This window comes from Protopterus annectens, chromosome 3.part1 (genome assembly GCF_019279795.1).
Source record: "Protopterus annectens isolate FY-2018-M chromosome 3.part1, PAN1.0, whole genome shotgun sequence".
Lineage (NCBI taxonomy): Eukaryota > Metazoa > Chordata > Ceratodontiformes > Protopteridae > Protopterus > Protopterus annectens.
This window is the reverse complement of record NC_056732.1, coordinates 535,730,369-535,751,294: the sequence shown is the minus strand read 5'-3', so window position 1 is coordinate 535,751,294 and position 20,926 is coordinate 535,730,369.

Below are 20,926 nucleotides of genomic sequence, written 5' to 3'. Positions count from 1 at the left end.
TCTGAAAATGTGCTAAAATGGTCATGATTTGATTCTGCTGTAATGGTCTTGTCCATTAAATTTAACCATGGAATTTCTGTCATTCCAAAACTCTAGTAGACATTTTCCTCAGTATTTGTATACATCATGTGTGATTATATAGGTTCATAGGTGCATAACAGGCTAATGACCACTTGGGCCTTTATAAGCCTAGGTATGCAAACCAAATGTATCCGGCGAGTATGGTTAGAAGTTATTTTAAGGGATATATGTTAGTTAGGGCATGAATACATAGCTGTCAGATCAGGAGAAAATTTCCAACTTCAATCCAGTAGTCCAGGCTGTGGTTGGGTAGGGTTAGGAAAGGGATCTACTTCACATAGTTGAGAAGCCTACTCAAGGGAATGAGGATTCTCTGTAAATACATACTTGTTCCTCCAACATGTATTATTTAAGTTAAAAGCAACATTTAAATCCATAGACTGATTAGTTCTTGTGCTGTTCATTTTGCAGATATGCAAAAGGACCAACAGAGCAGGATCCAAGGATGCCTTGTTTGCCAGGCATAAATTGCAGTCTGTAGGAAACAGAATATAGAAATAGTGCTTTGAGGCAATCTTCATAGGAGATTGTATTTATGCCCTGTATTTGTTTTGTGAGGAACCTCTGTGGATGTTCCAGTTGTTGCATGTGTCTAGTCAGGTACATACCAAAGGGGGTGTTAAACTCAATGGTGGGTCTAACAAGGGTTGAGTACAGTGTCACAGTGACTTTTCTCGGACTAGATGCCATGCCTTTACTTATAAGTTGAGCGACATAGAATGAGTTTCTTACTACCCAGGTTACTATCCACGAGTCCACAAATCCTTGGCTACTGTGTCTAGGTTTAAGGGGACTTTTATCAATTAGGTAGTTTCCCTGGGTGGCTAACTTTCCAAAAGGTACCATTATGCACTTATTGGCATTGAGTTTTCAGCCCTGGCTTTGGCACCAGTCATTTGTCTGTCTTAGACCTTCCTGTAAGATGTTAGCATCTTGGAGGGACTCTATGATTGCTCCCAGCTGCGAATCATCTACAAACCTGGTAAGTCAGAAGCCCTTGACATTGGCCTTGACTTCAAAAAATAGATGCAAAATAGGAGTGGACCCAGCACACAGCCCTGAGGGACACCACTGATGACGAGCTCCTTAAGGAGTGGTCGCACCAACCATAACTTCCTGGGTCCTGTCTGTGAGTCAGGTGGCTATCTGTCAAGTTACATAGGGGTTTATGCCAAATTCTGTGAGATTGTTTACATTGTCACAAATAAGAGGATGCTCAGTGGACAAAGACAAGTGTAGTAAAACAAATATAACAATAAAATCAAAACTCACTTGAGTCACCAAATGGAAGGACAAAATTTTAAGATCAGGAAGGTTTTTTTTATCAAAAACACAAGCTCACAAAGCTTCCACAACAACCTTCATTAGGTTCACGTAAAAACTCAAAAACAATCACTTTTATAAACTTGGAAAAATCACATGACTAGATACCAAGGTACTGAATGGCCATCACTGACGTTAATGCCCCCTTTGGTAATAATGCCTAAAAAATTCCTAATGCAGCCTTAAAACCCAGTTTAATTGAATTTACATTATTTAATCCAGCAGAGGTGTCAGCATTAAGTAAATTTACCCAGATGTATTCACAACATTCTATATGAGCAAAAATGTCACCACCTCTCTTGAATTCAAACACGACCTGTAAAACCATACATTTAAAATAAGGCAAAGAACCCTTCTCAACTATATGTTTGCACAAAGCATTAGATGTTATCACCCTTCTAATGTCTGATAAATGTAGCATACGCATTCTTTTAATTTGTGATCGGGTTTACCTACATAAAAAGATCTACAATTCTGATACTGAGCTAAATATATTGCATGCTGTGAATCACAGTTGTCATACATTCTTTTACTATATCACCTGGAAGAGAAGTATGTATAAGTAAATTGCTAGTCTGAATATATTTACAAAAATTACATTTATGACATGGAAATGTGCCTGGCCTCTGACTATGTCTGATCAATTTTATACTATTATGCTCTTATTATATTTCTGCACACAAGTCTTAAAAGGTATAAAGTATTTAAGCAGCTGAGTTAACAGCAGAGGGAGAGTTTTGAATTAGAAATGAGCAACTGTTTTAGAAGTTTGTGGAATGCCAGATCTTAATGATTGTTACTCATTTTAAACATTAGCACATTAAAACACATTAAAACAGAAAGTGTGTCCTTTCACTGATTTGCTGATTAATTTATGGGAACATAGGTAATTACCTTGTGGGTCATTTTAAGCTTAGCCAATTTCCCTTTTACTGTTTGAAATAACCTATTCCGTCTAGTTATACATTGGCCTCATACCTCCAACCGTCCAGATTTTCACAGAATGACCAGATTTTTGTATCATATTTTTGGTCTGCTCCTCATAAAATCTGTCATTTTTTGGCAAATCACTGTGATGATCTGAAGACTGACATAAGTTTCAGACTTCATGTCCTTCAGAAAAAAAATTAATATTAAAGCAAATCCTGTTATTCTATCAACTTTCTGAGTTTATAAGAGAAATGTTTAAAATACATCCCTATTTTTGGGCCTTTGTAACTCTATTTTGTCAGGCTTGTCCAGATTTCTTGCATTAAGAGGCTGAGAGGTATGACTGGCCATACCCATCCCATGGTAAATAATTGTGTATTACCCCTAATGAGAATAACTGGGATCATACCATAGATAATTTGAGGGGACCCATGCATAGGGTAAATAATTTAGGAGCTGCATCTGTCCACTAGTAGTACAGGGGACAGTCCTGGGGTAAATTTTCTTTTCCCCATCCATAGATCTAAATTGTGCTTGAAAATGAACAGGGATGAATTTTGTTTTATATAAAAAGAGAGTCTGTTCTGCAGCAGCAGTATCCTCTGCAAGATATAGCTCTTTCTCCAAACCACTCTCTTGATGTTGTAGAAGAGGTTTAAATCCCTAGACTGAGTATTTCTGATGCCATTTGACTTGCTGACATGCAATAAATCCATCAGTAATGAGTCGGAGGATGCCTTTTATGCCAGATACAAGTCACCTCTTAGTAGTCTGTAGGATACAGAGTATAGTGACAAAGCTTTGAGTCAGTCCATACAAGACATATTGTTTATGGCTATTATCCTTTCAGTAAGTTATCACTGTGGGAGTTCCAGTTGTTGCATGTGTCTGAGCAGATACATCCCAAAAGTGGCATTATATTCAATGACTGGCCTACTAAGGGCTGAGTAAAGGGGGTCAATGACATCTCTAGATCTAGCAACAATCCCTTTGCTTATGAGCTGTAGAATATAGAAGTACTTTCTTACAACAATTGACACATGTTGGTCAAATGTTAGGTCACTGCCCACATAAGTTCCCAAATCCTGAATATCTGAGTCAACTCTTATGGGCATATTGTCAATGTGGTAGCTCCCTTAATAGATGACTTCCAAAAAGGATACAATAATGTATTTTTTTTGTCATTTAGTTTCAGTCCATGATTTTGGCACCAGTTATTTATTTGAGACAAATCTTCCTGCAAGATGGCTAAGTAATTTGAGGATTCAATAACTTCTCTTAGCTTGCAGTTATCTGGAAACCTAGTCAGCCAGAGTTCCTTGGTATTGGCTTTTACTTCAGAAAAGTATATGCCAAACAGGAGAAGTCCCAGCATAGAACCCTGATGGACTCCACTGAAGACTGGTCTCTTTGTGGAGGTAACTTCCCCTGTTTTGATTATCTGCTTCCTATCTGTGGGCAGATTGTGAAGTTATAAATCAGAATGTTACATAGCTGAAGGAAAATTTATTTTTAAACTCTTAACATAGAATGACTTCTAGCATCACTTTGTTAGTAAAGCTTGATTAGATATCCACAGAACATATGATGCTAAACCAGGGGCGGCTTGTGCTATCGGTCTGCAGGACTGTAGCTGTCCCACCTAGAAATAAAAGAAATGCAAACCATAAAACATAAACTTTAAAAAAAAAATGTTTCTTTTTTCACCGAGTACCAGAACTTCCACGCATGCGCAGACACACTCAAACTGCCCCGCAGATGCCCAGGAATCTCTGCGAACTCTGACTGCCTAAGTAGCAGTCCAGATGCAGAGAAGGTATTTTCTGCCCCACAGATGCCCAAGATGCCGTGTGGTAGATGACCGCAGAGAAGAGAGGAGCTCCGGACTGCTTGAGCCGCAGACAGGACCAATCGGGAAAGAGGTAAGCAGGGATTTGAGCACAGGACCAATCAGGAGTGAGGTCAGTTCTCCTGCAGGGAAGCGTTATGTTGAGCGTGGGTTTGCTGAGACAATGGAGTTGGATTACATCGAGTGCGGGTTTGCTGAGACAATGGATTTGGATTAAGGCGAGCGCAGGTTTGCTGAGACAATGGACCCATTTACAGGTAGGATGAGGTAGACTGTCCTATGCAGTTAAAGAACAGATTTAATTAAATTAGTGCCACCATCATCTATATCAAACAAATGCAATGTCATATAATTCAGTGTCATCTTTGCTGAAAAGGGAAGTAAATACTACTCTGCTGTCCATGAATAAGTCATTTTGACACATTTTCAATAACTGCATATGTATAATTCTTCTACATTCTCATGCTACACTTTATGAGAAACAGTCCCATATTGGGTATTACTTGATGCTGTCAGCTGCACAAAGGCAGTTTCTGCAAATTCAGTTACATTGAACTAATTTTCCTGCAAGACACTTTCAGCACTATTTATGCTTTTCCCCATTGTTGTGCAAACATGGAATTAGGGAATATGAGATTAAGGGTATGTTTGTGTCTCCCATATGTGGGGAACAGATTGTTTCCCTCTCTGCAAAAAAACATATTTGAAGTTTGCTAAAAGTGGTTCTCGGTGATTTTATTTCACAGCAATTAACCTTGCTAAAATTACCTTCATTGAGTTAATACAAACTCGCTATTGCTATAAATTCACTTGTTCTCCAAATATCTCCCAGATTGACAGAGACTTTTCAATATATAACAGAGAAAATGATTTAATCTCAGTATTAACTGCTGGGAGTAAATCTCCATTGGTGTTACTTCTGCCCTTGATTTCCCTCATTTTAATGCTATTTATTCACCTGGGTGTTTTAACAGAATATGTGTTCCTCAGTGTAGCTCTTCATCATGTAACACTTTGAATTCTCAGTTCAGTAGTGTATGAGCATTTTTATTGCAAACAGCATGAATCTTAGCATAATTGCATTTGTGTAGGAATTAGCACACATTCCTTTAAACATAACATACATGTATACTTTAATCACTTGCACAGCCAAACTTTACTGGAGTTTAAAACTTTAACTTAACAATTCTTCTTGATACAGAATAGCTGTTATGCTTACTATTAGCTGTCTATTTTTAATCATTGTTTTCCTAATTCTTCTGGCAGTTTACATTTTAGGAAGGCAGCACCTTGAGGAGAAAAGATCTGATTATGGTTTACAAGACATATCATACCTTTTTGTAAGGAATGTACCATAGTTAATATACTGAGTACTGCAGACATATAATATACTTGTATAATGGATGTATTGTTAATATACTGAGTATCACGGACATATTGTATCCTAAAGAATGCACTCTGGTTTGTATACTAAGTACTGCAGATGTATTGCATCCCTGTGTAATGAATGTATACTTGGTATACTAAGTACTACAGACATCATAAACATATGTAATGAACATATTGTTAATACATTTGTCCTGTACACATATTATATCCTTGTGTAATGAATGTGCTACAGCTAGTATACTGAGTACTGCAGACATGTCATATCCTTGTGTAATTAATAAATTTTATTGAGTATTCTGAATGCTAAAGACATATAATACCCTTTTGTAATGAACGTTACTTTAATATACTAAGTACCACAGACATATTTCATCCTCATGTAATGAATGTACTATACTTAATATACTGAGTACTGCAAACATATACCTTTGTCTAATGAATGCACTGTTAGTATACTGAGTACTGCAGACATATCATATATTTGTGTAATTAATGTACTGTTAGTATACTGAGTGTTATACACATATCATATCCTTGTGTAATGAATGCAGTGTTTGTATACTAACCACTGCAGGCATGCATGCTTGTAACAAACACACTGTGTTTAGTATACTAGTACTGCAGATATATACCCTTCTGTAATGAATGTACTCTTTGCATACTGAATGCAGCACACATCTCTTATCCTTGGTAATGAATGTGCTGTTAATATACATATTATATCATTGTGTAATGAATTTGGTACTAGTATACTAAATACTGCAGACATACTTGCTTGTATAATGAATACACTGTGTTTAATATATTAGTACTGCAGACATATACCCTTGTGTAATGAATGCACTGTTAGTTTACTGAGTACTGCAGGCATATGATATCCTTTTGTAATGAATGTACCATTAGTGTACTGAGTACAACAGACATATCATATCCATTGCAGGAATAGATCCCTGTGTAATGAATATACTGTATTTAGTATACTAGTACTGCAGACATAGATCATTGTGTAATAAATGTACTGTAGTTAGTGTACAGAGTACTGTAGATGTCATATCCTTGCATAATGAATGCACTGTCAGTATACTGAATACTGCAGACACATCATATCCTTGTACAAGGAATGCACTGTAGTTAGCATGCTCAGTACTGCATACATATCATATCCTTGTGTAATGAATACATTCTAGTTAGTATACTGAATACTGAAGACATATTATACCCTTGTGTAATGAATGTCCTTTTAATATACTAAGTACTGCAGACATATTTCATTCTTGTGTAATGAATGTACAGTAGTTATTATACTGAGCATTCAAGTCATATCCTTGTGTAATGAATATACTTTTAGTGCACTAAATACTAAAGACATAGTCTATCCATGTGAAATGAATGTGCTGTAGTTAGTATACTGAGTACTGCAGACATATATCCTTGAGTAATGAATGTCATGTACTTAGAATACTAAGTACTGCAGGCATACATCCTTGTGTAATGAATATACTCTATTTAGTACACTAGTATATCATTGTGTAATGAATGTACATTAGTAGTGGAAATCTGGTTGATGATGCTGTCTACAAAAGTAATGTTATATGGCTCATGTGGTATTTAACAATAACATTAACTGATTCCTAGTTTCACTCTCTTGCATATTTCTTTACCACTCACAAATATTTTATATACAAACCATCAATGCTATGTATGCATTTTTACTGCATTTATTACCCTGCCTTGTTTTAGTCTGCCATTGCTCATAATATTATGACAGCTTTAGCTACTCCACCATGTCAGAACAGTATTATTTCTGCACTGAAAAAGTGACATGAAATCAGTTTGACTCTCATGAAACTCTCAGTAGAATAGGACAGAAATAAAACCCACTGAATGGTAGCTAAATGGAAGGGCTTCCCTTGTGCACTTCCTCTTTTCCACACTAATTTCATGGTGCTATCAAAAGCTTCAAATCTTTCAGATGTTCACAGCCTTTGCCTCATGATGTACCACTATCAGGAGATAATTTAGTACCAGAGGACCTGCAAGCATGCTGCCTTTCAAAATGTTTCTCAACCCTGACATATTGCATTATTTAACAGCACAGATCTGATTCTTTCTCCTTGGAGACTTCTGAGGTAAGGGGTGTGGGTGTGTAAAATGCCCTTGTTAACACATAGTGGTGGGTAGAAATACTCAGGCTTGGGCAAAGACCTGAATTCCCTACCCACCACTATTTGTAAAAAAAATTGCAGATTTTTGCCTCATATTTGTTCTGTCATAAAATCTGTGGATTCTGTATCTTCATATTTCCTTCTAAAGGTTTGTAGTGCAGTGGTGCACTGGTAGCATTGTTGCCTTATAGCTGCAGGTTCTGTGGTTTGATTCTTGTCTGGGGTGCTTTCTGTGTGGACTCTGCATGTCCTCCATCCCTTACAAAGATGTGTTGCGCTCTGCTGAAATTTGGCTTTGTTTTGTTCCAAGTCAGACTAGTTTCCTGGTTAACAAATGTTTAAAAATAACAGGCATTTGAATTTCAGACTTCATATTCTTCAGAGAGTACATGGTAAAACAAAACCTTTTATTCTAGCAATTGTCTAAGTTTATAACATGGATATTTGAAATTTGCCCATATTTTTGGGAATGTATTCCCCCATTATTGGCCTTGTCCAGGTATTTTGTGCTAAGGCTGAGAGCTATGGTGAGAACTGAATTCACTGAATATGTTTGGCAGCTGTATTCCCACATTATTGGCTTTTTTCAGGTGTTTTTGCTAAGAGGTTGACAGCTATGGTGAGAACTGAATTCACTAAATAGTAGCCATTTAAGTTTGTCTTCTTCTGTTTCAGCTGATTTGGCATAGTGGTATGTTTCTCTGACTGTTTTGCACAGGGTCCCCTGGGTTCAAGACGTGGCAGTGAAATGTATGGTGGTAACACAGCATTTTATTCTAGCAGCTTTCCAACATTATACAAGCAATGTTTAAAATGTGTCCCTGGTTTTTGGCCTTTTGTCCCCCCCCTCAATACATTTTGGCTTTTTCCAGATATCTTGTGCTGCAAAGTTCAAAGATACAGCTGAGTGTCAAGTAGATTTTACAAGGAGCTGGGAGCTGCAGGGGAACAAAAGTTTAGTGCTGCTTATGCTAAGTCTGCTTGCATTGTTAATAGCACAACAGGTAGTGTACTTGCTTTTGATGCAGAAGGCTGTGGGTTCTACTCCCACAGTAGGTAGATAGATTGCTGATACTGTACTGTGTTGTAAAGGGGTGGATGCTACAGTTCTTTTTGGAAAAGATACCTAGTAACTATGAACCTGTTATCAGTTTGCTATCCATTCCCTATTGAGGTATTACTAGCTTATCATTTTTTTAATGCATGCAACATAGGCAATTTATTCTTCAAGGGCAACAGGAACTTTATTTGTAGATGAAACAATGATATATAAAGTTGTTTGCTAGCAGCAACCTCTTTATTAGTTACAGATTTCTTTAATGTGGATTTTACTACTTCAGAGATTGTGCATATTTACTGATACTGGTGGACTGTAGAAGGTTGAGTAGACGTTTTATGATGGAAATGTTCTGAATTGTGCGGTTTTGTCATTGGTGCATGCATTTTGTTTCATTGTTTACTGGAAAAATGTTCAAAACAATAAATTTAAAATGCCCTCTAACAACTGTACTGTATTGTAAAGGAATATAATGTAATACAGTCAGGAAGGTGTATCAAAGAGCATGTGTATGTTTCATGTTCAAGGGGCCTATGATTTTGAAAACAGCCCAGAGTTAATCTTTATCTGCCACTGGCAAAATATATTTTCTTTGAATGTGGGTTTCAATGCTGTTTCAATGCATGTGAGTTTCAAGGGCAGAGAAGTTTTAATGCTAAGTCTATTTTCATTGTGAGACTGCATTGCTTTGTTTAACAGATATCTATTAGGGTTGTGTGTAAAATGCAAAATAAATCTTTCAAATGAAATCTAAATTATCACAGAAGTAAAGCAGTATGCACATTACAGTGTTTATGGAAATGAGACAAAATAACCAAGGAATGGGACGTTGGAATGGCTGCAGGGGGGAGGCTCCATTCGACCATGATTTTGTGGGGGGGGTAGCAAACTCAGACAGCCCCGGTTGAACTATACCTCTCAGTTGTCCATATTTTTGCAGAATGAATAGATATTTGCTTCTTATTTTTGGTTTGTTCCTCATAAAATTTATGGTTTTCTAGCAAATTATTTAGGAATGAAGTCACTAAATGACAGACATTGAGTTTCAGACGTCATAACCTTCAGAAAAATGCATGCTAATGCAAGACCTGTTATTCTATCAATTGTCTTAAGTTTATACAAGAGCAATTTTAGTAGTGTTTGTATGTTCCCCCAATATATTTGGCCTTGTCCAGATTTCCTGCATTAAGAGGTTGAGAGGTACATGCAAATCGCTTTGTAGAATTAGGAATATCCAAACCTCTCAATTGTCCCCAATTTTGGCTCAAAATGTTGCTCTCCCCTAATAATCCCTCCTCAAAATGGCAATTTTGGAAGAAAATGTGGAGGGTTTACAATTATATATAACTGTAATGATCAGAGTTATAGATTATTTTTATTTCAGAAATGCATGTAGATGCTCTTATTTTGTTAGCTGCTCAAGTTAACAGTGTTAATATTAAAAAGGTGTCCCTTTTTTGACAGATTCCCAGCTGTATTGTGTGGCAATTTTATATTTTTGCATCACATTTTTGGTCTGTTTTTCATAAAATTGTGGTTTTCTGGCAAATTAGTGGCAAGTCATTAAAGACTGAAGTTAGAAAATAATGGCAGACATTTGAGTTTCAGATTTTATACCCTTCAGAAAATTCGTACTAATGCAAGATCTACTACTGTTCTATTATTTAAGCTAATAAGAGCAATATTTAAAAATTGTCCTTATTTTTGGGCCTGTGTCCCACTTCTAGTTCTATGTATGGCTTTGTCCAGATTTCTTGCTCTGAAGTTGAGAGGTATGAGTATCAGAGACATTTCAAATTGTGCCATACTTGTTGCACCCCACTCCCCATTGTAGTGGCTCTGGATGTGTCCAAGGAAGGCAAGGAGCAGTTATGCAGTGTAAGTGTGCAGAGTATTCCCCCATCCAAGGTAGACCACAACTACAACCGTGGCTTTTCATCTGTCCTTGATTTTGCAGAATGTTCTGGTTTTCTGTCAGATTTTTATACTGTTGATTTATGCTTCTTATTATTCAGGAAATGCATGCTGTCACAGTGCCCTGTTGCTCTGTTTAAGTAGCAATGATTTAATGAGCATCAGGTAAGCTTGTCGGAGATTGTAAGATGCAAGTAAGCTTTAATAAGCATATTGTTAAGAATTACCAGCACTGAAAGCCTTTTCGTTGTTGCCATGCAGAGAATATTTACATAACTAGATAATGTATAAGCCTTGGGTATTGAAATGCATATGACAGTATTTGTAATAAAAGGACAGGATTACAGTATTTTCAGAAGCTCATTACATTTATTGCAGACTTGCAGTCATCTTTTGTTGGAGACTTGCAGTCATTTTTGCAGGCTTACCCATAAAATAAACAGAATGCCAATCTATCATTTGTGGTCCATAACTTGTGCAGGAATCCTTTAAGCAATTTATCTTGAGCTTGTTTCTTGTTTGCTGTTCATTTTTTACTTTGATCATGTCTTCCCCATGAAACAAGTAGATAGTTGTGTCAGGCAGCAGGTCTTTTTTTAGATAAGAAACATTTTTACAAGTGTGGGCATCACAGAGATTGCTACTTTCAGCATGTTACTTGGTAATTTTATAAAGCTGAATATAAATTATAATTAGAACTGCAGTGCAAGGAGTAGTGGTTTGAATTGAGTGCTGCTTGTTTTTTATACTTGATTTTGACTGGCATTCCAGTAATGTATTTAAAAAGTAATTTAGTTTTTCATGCCTCACAACCTGTTTCCATCTCGATATTAAGTAAGTTGTCATGTAGCCAATGCAATGAAATATTTTTTTCTTCTACACTTCATTTTGTTTTGATTGGACTCTCGTAATGACTGTTTGGCACCCAGGGCAGCGTATTTAATTAAAGTTCCAGTTGTTGTGGCTTTGAGCATAGCTGCACCCCTTTCTAGTTGGCCACGCCCCTCCCCATTGGCCCCACCCATTCAGCTGTCTCCTGCAGCCCTCCTTTAATTTGAAGTCACCAGCCACCACTGTGTTAAACTAATTTATGACAGATACAAAAATAAATCTTAACTACAGGTTACTGCAGTTCATTTCTCCTGCAGCGTTTCTAGGAATCTGTACACCTTTCTTGTTACAGTATTGATGTCACTATCCATTTACTACTACATGTTTAAAGAAGTCCACATGTATTTTTGAACACTTCACTTCCAAATGAGTTTGGCAGAAAAGATCAACTACTAGGTTATCAGCTTTTTATTTGGTAGGCAATATATGAAGATAAAATTGGTGATAGTAGACTTGTGTGGTTTTATTTTAAATTGCTTGGGGAGAAATGAGGCTGACAGGGTTGACAAGCCTTGTCTGTTTTTATTATGGCTTGGTTATATGAAATCACTAGTCTTAAACTAGCAAGAATCTGATATTTATGAGTTTGGGGCTTACACTGTTTCACGGTGGCAAGCCTTGTCTATTTTTATTATGATCTGGTCGTAAGAGATCACTAGCCTTAAATTAGTAAGAATCTGATATTTATGAGTTTGGGGTGAAGGAGCAAAGTATTTTGTAGATAACTGTGTGAGGGTAAGGAAAGCAGTAAACATTTCTGTAGTGAAAGTTTTGTCACTGCTTGTTATGTTATGGAATTTGCTTGGCATATGAGTGCAAAACAAACTACACAATCTTAACAGTTACTATTTTTTCAAGTTGTTTGCAGGTGAGAAAATTAATTTTGTAGAATGACTTACAGTTCAAGGGTGCATTATATGGTAAAATGAGCTAGGATAAAGAGTTGAGGTGTTAGAGCATATGGTGTAACCGGTCCAGCATTACGTATCAAGGACATGGAGTGGAGCGATTTTACCATGTAAGGTTTGGGAACAATCACAGGAAATGCTTATGACAATGACATGGGCAGGAGGAAGGAGCATTTAACCTTATGATGTTATAATACCCGGGAGAAGTTTCTGTTTTTGCAGTAGTAGTACAGATAGTCTATTCTGCAGGTATGGATAGTTTCAGAAGATGTACTATCTGACAATATATTTCTTATTCAGGTTACTCAGCCCTCATTATTTGCTGTGGTTACTTATGTGGAGCAACCTTCAACATGCAGTTAACGGTACATTGTGAAAGACAGTAATAAGCATGTACCTTTTGTCTATGTGTGGATTACAATCAGCTGAAATTATATCATACAAGTAAGAATTGCATACAAAATAACCAGTTCATCCTTCTCTGTATAACCTAGCAGTCGAAACAATCTCATGTGAAAGCAGTAATAATACTTAAACAGTGAGTGACTGTATGATTTACTAACATTCAGGTACAAAACTATTAAAAGAAAACCACATACAAAGCTTCCTCTATGTGCCATCATTCAAACTGCCTTTTGCGACATTCAAAATCTTTGTCTGGTACAGTTTATTGTAATATATAAAATATTTACTTTCCAGTTATAGATCTTCTCATAGCACCTAAATGCAAAAACAGTGACAGCTAAGACAGTCTTATCTTGACAGAAGTATAAGATCTCTATACTAGCCTAATTAAAATAGTTCATATATTATTGTGTTGTACATGAATTCTAATGTACAGGTTGTTTTAGTAGTAAATAAAAGGCAAGCAACATAGACTCAAAAGGCTTATGACTTATGAGTATTTTTGTATTTTCAAACTGAAAAGTTTGTGCATGTTGTATGTCACTGTGTTAACTGGGGGTGATTTCAAACCGTAAATATTCAGATTTTACAGTACATATATGTATTAGCATGTCTTTACAATGGTGCTGCTAACAAATGCATGAATTACATACCTTTCAGTCTTTGAACTTGTGAATATTCCTAGCCATTTGGTAAGTCACAATCTCAACATACAATCTTGTGAGGAATATAAAATCTATAAATGATTGCACTACATTTACAGTTTATACTATAATGAATGAAGTCACTTGTTGTAAATGCACATAAAACATCCCAGGCTGCCAAACGTTTTGACTATAAAACTGTCTCAGACATTCTTGCCCTATAATACTGAAGAGTGATAGAGGACTGAAGGTGTAAAGGTCAGGGCTATATTACATAATTGAAGAGACCCTTCTTCAAATACATAATAATCAATACCAAAAGACCGAAATCCCAAAACCACAAACGGCCACGTCCGCAAATTTTCTCCTAGGGGAAAAAATTCAGTTGGCCGTTCCCGGTATTTACCCTTTTCCCCAACATAGAGCGATCTCAAAGGTAGTATATTTAGCTGGGGGGGGGTAGCGAAGCTCCCTATTTAAATTAGATTTGAAGTGTGTGTGTTGTGTTTACAGCCCCGCAAATTCTTTCCCTAGGAAAAAATTCACGGACGTGGCCATTCGCGGTTTTGGGATTTCGGTCTTTAGGTGTTGATTATTATGTATTCGAAGAAGTGTCTCTTCGATTTCGTAATATAGACCTGTAAAGGTCTCTGCACTTTATGTAAATGTATGTGAAAGATACCTGTATATAGCATCTTGCTGTACGCTCCAGTCAAGGTTGAAAGAGATATATTTGGATCAGCCCACCTACAAGGTTATCAAGCATAAATAAAATAAATAAAGTAGTCAAAAGACTCTCATGAACTCATGGGCAAAGAAGCCTGAAATCTGAAGCCTTGAGACAGACCATCTCAGCATTCTGCACACAATATATAGCTCACTGTCTGTTACTGCTATAATCAGTACATATAGTGCACTGTCTGTTATCACTGTGATCACTACATATAGTGCACTGTCTGTTATCACTGTGATCACTACATATAGTGCACTGTCGGTTATCACTGTGATCACTACATATAGCTCACTGTCTGTTACTGCTGTAATCAGTACATATAGTGCACTGTCTGTTATCACTGTGATCACTACATATAGTGCACTGTCTGTTATCACTGTGATCACTACATATAGTGCACTGTCGGTTATTTCTGTGATACATATAGTGCACTGTCTGTTATCACTGTGATCACTACATATAGTGCACTGTCGGTTATTTCTGTGATACATATAGTGCACTGTCTGTTATCACTGTGATCACTACATATAGTGCACTGTCGGTTATTTCTGTGATACATATAGTGCACTGTCTGTTATCACTGTGATCACTACATATAGTGCACTGTCGGTTATTTCTGTGATACATATAGTGCACTGTCTGTTATCACTGTGATCACTACATATAGTGCACTGTCGGTTATTACTGTGATACATATAGTGCACTGGCTGTTATCACTGTGATCACTACATATAGTGCACTGTCGGTTATTACTGTGATCACTACATATAGTGCACTGTCGGTTATTACTGTGATACATATAGTGCACTGCCTGTTATTACTGTGATTCAAAGGCATGGATTGCCATAACAGCAGGTGATGTGCCAAAGATCGTCCTCCTCTGTGAATTGTGTTCTGGTCAGCATACTGCATATCAGTGTGCTATACACATCTGTGCAGAAGGGAGAGAGGAGTCACTATGTGACATGGAAGTGCTATACAATGCAGCAATGTAGAGCTAGATAGTAATCTACACTGAACTAAGTTAGTTACTCATTAGTAAGTAGGTCTTCTTTGATGCACTGTGCCACATAGCGAGTCATAAAAATCTGTTGATCTTTAGCATGGCAGTAGACTTAGATTTATTATCATGTTACAGTAATGAAGGAATCAGAAGCAATGACAGTTCCTTTTGGCTGAAGTTCAGGACTATCAGTGTGTACAGCTGGGGGCATGGGTGGTGATTGTAGAGGTTTTCCATGCACCAGAGGGGAAGTCCTTGAACAGAAGAAGCAGTTTTCTTGACTAAAGCATATTTATTTATTTTGTTTCATTTATTTTCATATCCACTGATATAGTTGCTTAGCTCTGTTATCAGCAAGAAGGTAGGATTGATCTAGTCATATAAAGCGACCTAACTAAACAAGTCCATGTGGAGATGGTGTAGTGTTTGTGACATGGATGATATTTGTATGTGCACTCTGTGCAAGGAGTGCTGTGTCTACACAATGGAATAAGACTAAATAAAACATTTTACCTCATTGTGTAGCAATCTGATAAGGCCTTGATTTCTTGGTATGCATAACATAAAAAGTGTGTGTGTGTGTGTGTGTGTGTGTGTGTGTGTGTGTGTGTGTGTGTGTGTGTGTGTGTGTGTGTGTGTGTGTGTGTGTGTGTGTGTGTGTGTGTGTGTGTGTGTGTGTGTGTGTGTGTGTGTGTGTGTGTGTGTGTGTGTGTGTGTGTGTGTGTATATATCTATATTTATCTCTCTCTCTCTCTCTATGTATATATATATATATATATATATATATATATGTGTGTGTGTGTGTGTGTGTGTATATTTCCAAATTTTCCAAACTGCTCATGTAGCATCTTACTATTCTATAGCATCATTACTTAAACAATAGATACATTATGTATTCAAATAACATTGATTTGTGGCATTAACTCTTGTTTCTTTGTCTTAGTGCTGATTGATGTCAGAGGAGTTATTAACCTTTTCAGGCATGAAAGATCCAGCCCTCTTTGACATCCGATTTCTTTGCAGAACAAATGGTCCCTCAAGTACCTGACTAAAGAAACCAAACATTCATCAACAGACAAATAAGACAACTTGGTGTATTTGAGTCATATCCCAATGTATCTTTTGCCTTTGGAACAAACTGCCTTGACATGTCAAAGACTGCAGCACTCTCATTACCTTCAAAGTTAATCTACATGGCTTTGTAGGTCCATTTTTGCCTTACCCTCCTTGAGGCTGGAGGGAACTTTTGAATAGTGCTTTTTGGCTAGACTTGTAATGGTTTCCAGACTGATTGCCTTGCACTTACCTGTGAACAGATGCATTGCTGATTGGCCACTTCTGGCATACAATGCTGTATGTGTAGTTTTTCACTGGAGAACATATCCCACCACTGATACTGCCTAGTAAATTTTCTATACTCATTTTAATTAAAAGTTATAAAGTTCTGAAACTTGATTAATTCAAAGTAATACATAGGTGATAAGGTGGTATGTAGGTGGTAAGCAGTCTTGCAGTCTCAAAATGTATACTAATTCAATGCACAGGCATTTTGCTTTTTTTAACAGGTTCAACTCTAAGAGCTTTCAAGAAGTCAGGGTCTGCAGAAATTGTCTCAAAGCTGTTATTAACTGGCAGTTTACCTGCTGGGTAATTCATTTGAAGCACAGTCAAAGAAGGATTTTTGCAATGGTCAGACTGGCTATTTCAGACCATTATTAGGTTATTAACACAAAGCAATGATAGTTAAATATACAACTGTTTAATATATGTATTAACCAGATAAGCATGCTAGACATCAGTGCCCCCTTTTAGGAGCAATCCATGATACTGTCAGGTCAACTGACTTGTCCATAGTCATACTGTAGGCAAAGGGAGGTAAACAAAATCAAATCTTGTACCCATTGGTTACAAAATTAAGCTCTTTAACACTTCACAGCCTTAATCCTTTTCATTAACTGCCAGACAACGTGAACCGAAATAAGCTGACAAAATCAGTAACCTTAGCACTTGAGTTATAGTGGTACTCAGTATCTTCATATATGAGAACTTAGTATTGACCAACTAATGACGGAATAGAGGATTATGCTTAGATGTTCCATCATCCAGCTATTATGTGTTTGAAACGTAGATGCCAAGAAATTCACCATGAGAGCAAAGAGTAAGAGATGAATCCAAACATTCATTTTAAGAACACATTAATAAATATTATGACTGATGACTCAGTCATAATTCTTTGTAGACATGGAGTTTCATTTACTACCAGGTCAAAAAAAAGTATAGGGATGTGATGTGTTTTGCCAACTTTAAAAAACAATAAAGCACATAGCATTGTCAAACAGACAGAGACACATCTATCAACTTCTTTTTTAAGAATTCTTGAAAATAAAAAAAATATGGGGGAAATCTAATCAGTCAGGTTTTTAATTATATTGTACATATTGCTGTTATTTACCTTAAAATGTTAATACACAAATATTTTTTGCAACTATATGCATTTTCTGAGCAACAGAAAGTATGAAGTCTGTCATTACTCACTGAATGTAATCCTCAGTGATTTACAACAAAATCAAAACATATGCAAGGACGAGAGCGATATATAAGATAACAGCAGAAAGAAACAAAGCCGTTTACTGTCTGCCTCTGTTCCTTTGTACTCAGCATTGTCCACTGTCCGTCACTAGTGCAGCAGCTAGTCCTAACACTGCTTGAGGGGGGCTAAGAATTGTAATAAGTGCTTTTATGATTAGGTCTTAAGCTAAGGAAACTATTAACAAATGTATTTTTTTCCTGATACTGGAGAATAATTAATTAATTTATTTATTTTATTTATTTTAGTTTAATGACCGGGGAAGTCCACTGGCCAAGAATATCCCATTTTCAGTGGAGGCCCGTGAAGAAAAGCTCCATTAACAATAACGAATGCATTAACAATAACAAACATGCATATCAAGCAGAGATATAATACATGCTGAGAGTACAATTAACAAATATGAAGAGATAACATTTGTATATAGAGTAGCTGTAGTGATAGCTAATATTCATTCTGTAAGCAGACTAAACCTTAATAAAACATTTATTCTTCATGCACTACATGCCTATTAAACATATTCAGCACCTTGATATACAAGGATGCACTGCTGAACAACTATGGGCAGTCTGCCATAACAAGATGAGCCAGTAAATCAAAACCAAAATGCATAGGAATTAGTAAAATATACTACTATAAACAAATTGTTAAATACATGCAATAATAAATAGATGAAGGCAAATATAAATAGAACCTAATAATATCTAATAAGGCAAAATAATACATAAAAGTAATACAAATAATGTACTGATACCCAAACATGTAATAAATAGCTTTTATTAAGCTAACTGTTCATACCATTCATACTTACAAATTCATAAAAGTAAAAAAAAAAAAAAAAAAAAAACGATTCAAGCTTCCTTTTCTGTAAGACGTGTCAAAGAGTATATTACAAAGTAAGACTTGCTAGATAATAAAACAATGCAACAGCTTAATATCTTATGTGTATACCTGACTGAAGTGTGCTGCTATTAATCTAGATGAAAATGTATTTCTAATGCACATGATGTAGTCAGAAATGTGTAATTTGGTTGAGTGAGTAGTCTGGCCTATATATATAAATGCAAGAAGAAACAAGTCTGTGACAATGAGTTTGGTAACTGCTCTGAAATACAACAGACTGACTGAAACAGCAAACTTTCTTTCCCCACCTGGTCACCTAAAGAAAGTAACTTTGATTTAGGCAACAAAACTAGTCTCTTCAATGTAACGCATTCTGTTACATTTACTGTTCATAGTCTAAAAAGGCTTCTGATAAAGAGATAATACAGTCCTCCTAAACAAAGCGTCAATACACACACTTGCTATTTCATTGACTGCACAAAAGCAATATATGTATAAATAACAAAGCCATTCCCAGGCACTGTTATCATAAAAAAAAAAAAAAATCACAGCACACAATGGTTGGTTCATATAATAACATTATTAGTAAGGAACATAGATTTTTTTAATGAATGTCATCTGTATCATTTAGAAAAAAATATAAAAAATATAAAGGACAAAAAATGAACAACAAATACAGAAGTATATTACCTCATATATTACAAATTTTAGATGCATTAAGGGAACAAATATCTAATAGCACATTGGATTAAAACTCTGTGATATTAACAAGCTGCCTGGTATAGCCAATGGTATAGGGGTTGATTCCTTCCACATGTGTCTCTGAGCAAGTCACTTACCCAGACAGGGTTCATAGGTTGCCCATGAAAGGGGTATTTGTATTCAGTAGACATACATAGTAACAAATATATAAAAATGCCTCAAACATGTAAAGTTCCAACATGCAATGGCCTTATTAAAAAATAAAGACAATTATGTTTTAAATAATGCTTTGATATAATAGCCATATATCATATTTAGGTGCGGGTAATGAAACTTTACATAATGAAGGCTTTGTTTGGTGACACAGGCTTCACTCTCATCAATAAACCACAACAACCATGAATAAATAATCTCAAGAAATAGTTAAATTATTTTACATATCTCTAGGTTTCACTGTGAAAGGTCAAGTTACAAGTTGCTAAAGAACAAAGTGATCAAGAACAAATGGCTGAAAAACCAACTCAAAAAAACTGTAAACATTTCAGTATATTTAGAAATGTAGTGCCATTTCTTTTCATCTATTATCTATCTATTGTTATATCACTTTAACTTTTAGACCCATCTTTCATTTGAAAGTATTTTGGTACATATAGATACGAAGTTTCAAACTTTCACAAATAATTTATAAAAAATAAGTTTATCAAGGTTCATGGGCTGAAAACATAATTTTATCAGCTCTCTTTTTAGTACTTATTATGCTTAAAGTTAATAAATTTAAAGAAGCTTACCAAGGAAGCCAAATATGTGTCCACACACATGCACACACATACACACACACACACACACACACACACACACACACACACACACACACACTCTCGCGCGTGCACACACACACACACTCTCGTGCACACACACACACACACACACACACACACACACACACACACACACAAACTCTCGCATGCGCACACACACATGCACGCACACACACACACACACACACACACACACACACACATACACACACACACACACACATACACACACAATCACATGCACACACACACACACACACACACACACACACACACACACACACACACACATGCCAAAATCCTCATAATGCTTAAATTGTGTAAAAATGCAAGCATTTTTGTTAGAGTTCTCTTATTAGTCTGGAAAGTTAGATAAAACAAAATGTGTTTTACTTTTATGATTACAAAGAGGAATGTTTAGTCCACACTACTCTGAAGACCCCTCCAAAGCTATTGCATACTTTTTTATAAAATGAAGTATGCTTACATTCTATTTGTCGTATATTTCAAATAAATACTATTTGCTGTACTTATCATTTGCTTTATGAGTTGACTAATGTTATATTATGCTCTGCCATTATTTCTTAGTTAAATACAATAATATAAATTTTTCCAGCTTTTCTGCAACATTCTGAAGTTTTTGATAACTTACTGTTGTGTGCTACAATGTTAAAATAACTGAAA